This window comes from Heliangelus exortis, chromosome W (genome assembly GCF_036169615.1).
Source record: "Heliangelus exortis chromosome W, bHelExo1.hap1, whole genome shotgun sequence".
Taxonomy (NCBI): domain Eukaryota; kingdom Metazoa; phylum Chordata; class Aves; order Apodiformes; family Trochilidae; genus Heliangelus; species Heliangelus exortis.
The window spans coordinates 2,615,698-2,621,697 of NC_092453.1; the positions used below are offsets into that span (position 1 = coordinate 2,615,698).

General features: G+C 44.9%; 1 long non-coding RNA gene across 1 annotated transcript in view; it reads left to right on the plus strand.

The window, feature by feature from the left end:
* The window catches only part of LOC139789267 (uncharacterized), a 75,266-nt gene extending 70,632 nt beyond the window's left edge, over positions 1-4,634 (plus strand). The window contains exon 2 of the long non-coding RNA XR_011723100.1: positions 4,131-4,634. This is a non-coding gene — a long non-coding RNA (uncharacterized lncRNA). The remainder of the gene's footprint in view (positions 1-4,130) is intronic.
* Positions 4,635-6,000: the final 1,366 nt, after the last annotated feature.

The following is a 6,000-nucleotide window of genomic DNA, read 5'->3' on the forward strand; positions in this document are numbered from 1 at the left end:
AAGTCCCTTGTTCTAAAAGCCTATCTACAATAGGCTTTAACCCTTTCCGCCCCTGTATCTACTAAAAATAAAAATTCCTCCTTATGGGGACCTATTAGTAACTTTATCAAGGGCTCATTTGATGCTGTAGTCCCCAGAAAATAAAGCCCCTGACACCCCTATTCTTTTAACATTTTCTCATCCTGCTCTTTCTTCCTACAGTTCTTCTGGATGTGCCCTCTCTTATTGCAATAAAACCAAAGAGGGCCCCCTGGATGTCAAAGAAAATTCTGCTGCAATCCCCCACAGAACCTGCCTGTTTTTCCTTGCCCTCTCATTCCCATATCTCTTCCTTGATTTACCTCCCTTACCACCGCTACAAAAAATTTTCGCCTTCATCTTCACATTCTCATCCCTCTATACACTTTGTGCGCTTCCCTCAGCAACTCTTCCAAACCCCTATTGGGCCAATCTTCTAATTTCTCCAGCTTCTTCCTAATGTCTGGGCAAGCTTTCCCATATCCTTTTTAAAACTTCTAACATCACTTCTATTAAGGGGAACTGTCACAAATCCTAAACCTCCTTTATTCCCACCGAGTGGTACTTCCCTTAAGGGGTACATTAAAGCAGTCTCGTGCTGCCTCTCACAATTGGCTGGTCACCTTTCATTGACGGAGAAGGTGACGGAGGTATTGCTGGTGCTGGCGGAGCAACCGACAGCGGATTATGCAACTGTGGAGGAGGCAGATGGTCTAAAGGTTCTCATTTTTCTTTATCTTTGTTTTTCTTTTCATTCTCCTCCTCCCTAGGTTTTAATGTGAGGAGGGGCACTGTAGATAAAGTAGAATTCTGGATCCATAAGAATGCATAGTCACTTTCTTTCTGTGAAAATGGTTTTGGCCAAATTGTCATGCAATATTGCACTCATTTCATTTTAGTTTTTCCTTTTCTTTTTTCCCTTACTATCCCAATATTTAATCATAAGACCTAAAGGACTCTCCAGAGGAATATCTGGTACATGACCTAATTTCCTAGTACTAGAACTCTTCTGTCCCATAATATGAGGATTTTACTAGTGGCAATCCTCTCGCCCTTGGTTGCTTCAATAAGAGTGTCTTGCAGGTGGCTTAAATACCTTATCACCCACCCACAAATCCTATAGGAATTGCTTCAGTCCTTCACCAGCCAAGTCCCTCGCAGGAGATTGGAACCGCGGTTAGAAGACCTCCACAATCACTTCAGAACCAGGTTCCGTCTCAGTCACACTCTTACACACACACCAACAACAGTATCGGTGGGGTGCCCCTCCAATCCAGACCTGAGAGGGTCCAATCCAAGCACTGAGAGGGATCCCAGGCAAGCCCCCAAAATTGTTATAAGTGACCGAGACTCAATATTCTGTTAATGGTTTAATTTAATTAATAAAATTACAATAAGCAAAACAGCGCTAGGTGCATGGGGAGTCTCCGCTACACTCACACGCACGCCCCTAAAGCTCTGGAATTACCTTTTATTGATTACAATTCTATGCATATTCAAAAGGAGGTGGGTTTACATACATATTCATAGGATTACATCACGCCATTATAATATTCATGATAGGCAGAGTCTGGGCGGAGTCTTCTTTGGGGGAGATATCCGGGGGTCATCAGGGGGTCTTTGGATGAAGTAAGTGGTCTTTCTCAAGCTTGAACTTGTTACCTTTCTTGATTTCGCTGACTTCATTATGTTGTTACAAGACAATATCAGACCCTAGCCACAATTTTCCTCTTATCTGCTGGTTATGACATCTTTATGTTCTTCTTGTGCAGATGTTCACATTCCTTTGGTGCCAAGTTAGCTTTGGCAGTGTCTTGTTTTAAGAACGGGACCTACACTTTTAATTATCTTCAAGACAGAAATTAGCCTTGTTAGGGCCTTGTATTGTTCACACTGTTTCAGTGGAAAAATTACATCTCAACTCCTTTGCTTAGCCCCACATTCACTTCTTACTCAGTTTAATTCTTTTCCTGAACTTTACTGGTTAGGAATACAAATTCATCAACATACATTACACTATTATGGTGGATACAGTATAACTTCCCCAGCGTAACAGACTCAGCACTTACGAAGAGTCATAATGGGAAAGAGTCGGTGATACATTGACAGAGGCACAGGTTGCCAGTCAAGATTTCTCACCTGATCATCTGATAACATGGAGAATACTTATTACTGTTTTGATCTTATACTCCCACCCACCTCACTCGCCAATGTTTTCTGATTCGTGTCCTGCTGCTCGTGAGGCAGGGCAGACTCAGATTTCTGGCGATGAAGAAAAGACAGGAAAAGATCTCATGTCATTTGCTGCAGAGGATGTGGCAACCGTGGATAAACTGCTTTTTCATGACACAGCAGCACAGACTTTTGCTGATATACCTGCTGCTAGCGATGCATTGCTAACTTACTCTAAAACTTTATATCAAAACTTTGCAACGGAGGACTTTGTTTCTTCAAGGGATGAGGATCCTTTTGATCCAGGGGTAATAGATCCTAAAAAAGAACCATACTTGTATCCGCCGCCCCTTTAAGAGCCGTGACTGCAAAAAACATTCCAGCAGCCGCCTGCAGGAAGAGCTGGGGGAGAAAAGCGGCGGAGGGAGGGGAGGCTCCGAAAAGGGATCTGCGCTTTCAGCCCTGACACAAAGAGTAAAAGTTTCACGTGAATTAGGTGCGCCTGTGACTTCTCGGTTGAAAATCACAATAACTGATTGTGGGAAAAAATCCGCGGAGGCTTAAGGACGACACGCAGTCACCAATATGGTTAAAGTGAAGTCGTTTATTAACAGTGGACACTCGCTTTATATAGAGCCTTTGTTTATATAACGATATCTTGCAGGTGGCTATATCTTGGACACAAATTCTGTTTGCACAGAACTTCTGCTGGCTACCTCATTATCCTGTTGTTCTTCTTTTCTACTGCCAGCTCCCTTATCTTTTTCCCATAGCTCATCTTTCAGTAACCTTGCAACTGGGTCTCAAGGCCCTTAGTTTACTCTAACTAAAGCTAAACAGTCAGGATTGCTCACATGTCTGTTTCCCAACAGTTTTCCAGACAGTTTCCCAACAACAGATAGAATTACTGATAGAGACGACCAAGGAAAAATTAGAACTGAATTACTACTGCACCCTATGAATGCCCTAGCTTTCCCTGTGCAGTATCGGGAAGGGGAACTGAGTAATAACAATGGCTAGCACGGGAGCCGCGGCCACTTTCTCTGCGGTGAGGGGGCGGGCGCTTGAGGGGGGGTGACTGCTGCGGGTTCCCGGGGCCTCTGAGGAGGGGGGCGCCCAGCGGCGGGATCAACCGCCTCTCGCTCGCTCTCTTCACCTCGCCCGCCACCTCCCCTAGCCCCGACAGACCCTGCCGAGGCCAGAGAGGGACTGTTATTGTGTGTGAGACTCTTCCTTCCTCTGCGCTCTTTGTCTTCATACTCCCCACTCCTCCTTCCCTTCTGTTTCCTCCATGCTGCTCCGCCCACAACATGTGCTGTCCGGTTAGCTCAGTTGGTAGACCATGAGACTCAATCCCAGGGTTATGGGTTCGAGTTCCACGTTACTTTTTTTCAAAATTGGCCGTGTTACATTACTGATTTCAAAGACTGTTTCTTTCCCATTTATTTACATGAAGATGACTGTAAACATTTTGCATTTTCAATTCCTTCTGTAAACTCAGGCTCCTATGGAGAGGTATGAATGGATAGTGCCATACCTCAGGGTATGAAAAACAAACCTATGATTTGTCAATATGTGGTACATTCAGTATTGATACCAGTTTGTCAAGCTTATCCTAGTTTTGATCTCTCATTATATGGATGATATTTTGTTTTGTGCAAGTGATGAAAGTCAAAAACAACAGTGTGTACCATTGCTTACCAAATGTTTGGAAAATTATGGCTTTCAGATAGCTCCGGAAAAAATTCAATCAGAACCACCCTGGAAATATCTGGGATGGAAATTAACAGAAAATTGGATTTCCCCATAAAAAATGACAATTAAAACCAATATTCAAACTCTGAATGATTTGCAAAAATTATTGGGAGCAATAAATTGGGTAAGACCTTTACTCGGTATCTCTGCTGAAACATTATCTCCATTACTTAATTTATTAGAAGGCGATTGTTAAAAATAAGGGTTTAAAATTGTAGTTTATTGTTTTGTTGAGTGCATCTTTCAATTTCATAATGTTTGCTTGGGCTGTTTGTTGAGGTAGCATGTTGTATCCTGTTGTTTTGGAGTGTATGTTTAAGCATACTTATAAGGAAGAAAAGTCAGAAAACAGGAGCAGGGGCCGACCGTGGGGGCCCGCGAAACAGGGATGTCATGTGACCATTTCCCTCAGCAACAGAATGAAGCCCGCGAAACATGAAACCATTTCCCTCAGCAAAAGAACGAAGCCCGGGAAGCAAGAACCAATGCTGGGAGAGCCCGCAAAACGAAAACCAATGATAAACTGATAAGAGACTAAGGGGAAGGGGTTTACAAAAAGTATAAAAGAACCGGTTTTACCTTATCGAACTTGCAAGCTGGTGGTGAAGTTGCAGCTTCCCAGCCGCCCAGCGCGCTGCAGCGCGCTGCTTTACTTATATCCCTCTCAATAAAAAGTTTTACTGCTGAAACATCAAGTCAGCGTTTTTAACAAATTGGTGCCATGACTTGGATCCTGAGGCTCTGTGCTGCGGAGTTTTTCTCCTGGGTAGGCGCCCCCATCCGCATTTCTGCGGGTGGACCCGGGGGCTTAGCTCCGTGCCATAGACCCCAGAGATCATACCAAGAAACGAGAGATATATAAGTAAAGGAATATTGTAGGATTCCTCCATGTGAAAAATGGGGGTTTAAAATTGTAGTTTATTGTTTTGTTGAGTGTATCTTTCAGTTTAATAATGTTTGCTTGGGCTGTTTGTTTGGGGTGTATGTTTGGGCCTGCTTGTGGGGAAGAGGGGTCAGAAAAACAGGAGGAGGGGCCGGATGCGGGGGCCCGCGAAACAGGGACGTCATGTGACCATTCCCCTCAGTAACAGAATGAAGCCCGCGAAACGTGAAACCGTTCCCCTCGGCAACAGAGCGAAGCCCGCGAAACGGGAACCAATGCTGGGGAAGCCCGCGGGATGGGAACCCATGATAAACTGATGGGAGACTGAGGGGAAGGGTTTTTATGAAAAGTATAAAAGGGCCGGTTTTACATTACTGAAGGTGTGAGCCGGTTGCTGGAGCTGTGTCTCTCCGGCCGCCCAGCGCGCTGCTTTACTTATATAGCTCTCACGTTCTCAATAAAAAGTTTTACTGCTGAAACATCGAGTCAGCATTTTTAACACCCCGTAATGCACATGCACGCAGACCCCAGGCAAAGACTTGCAGGAGACAAGTAAGTATTAAGTGGTTCTGTCCGGTTGGGGAGGGTTTCCCCCGGCTGGGGAGGATTGCTTTCCTCCGGCCGGGGATGGTTTCCTCCAGCTCCTCCAGCCGGGGATGGTTTTCCCCGGCTCGGAAGGATTGTTTTCCTCCGGCCAGGGACGGTTTCCTCAGGCTGGGGAGGATTGTTTTTCTCCGGCTGGGGAAGGTTTCGTTCCTCCGATTGGGGGAGGACCAGTTCCCAAGGTGCGCTTGATTGAGATTTGAGTGAGTGAGACGTCCTGTAGGACGAAGCGAGTGTGGACCTCCTGGTAGTGCGGTTCTCATAGCCCGCGAGGGACTGAGCCATGAACGGAGGGAAGAGTTTGAACTGTGTGAAAGAAGGTACCTTGGAAGATGGGCCAAAAGGAGAGTAAGCTGCTTTACTTATACCTCTCTCAATAAAAAGTTTTACTGCTGAAACATCGAGTCAGTGTTTTTAACAGCGATAACACTCTTACATCGCCCAGGCAACTGAATCCTGAGTCATCCCGAGCATTACAACTCATGATGACTAAAATTAAGCAGTCTTTTGCACATTGTTACGAACCAAAATTAATTTCCAGAGGTTTTGTAATAAACAATATTTTTCAT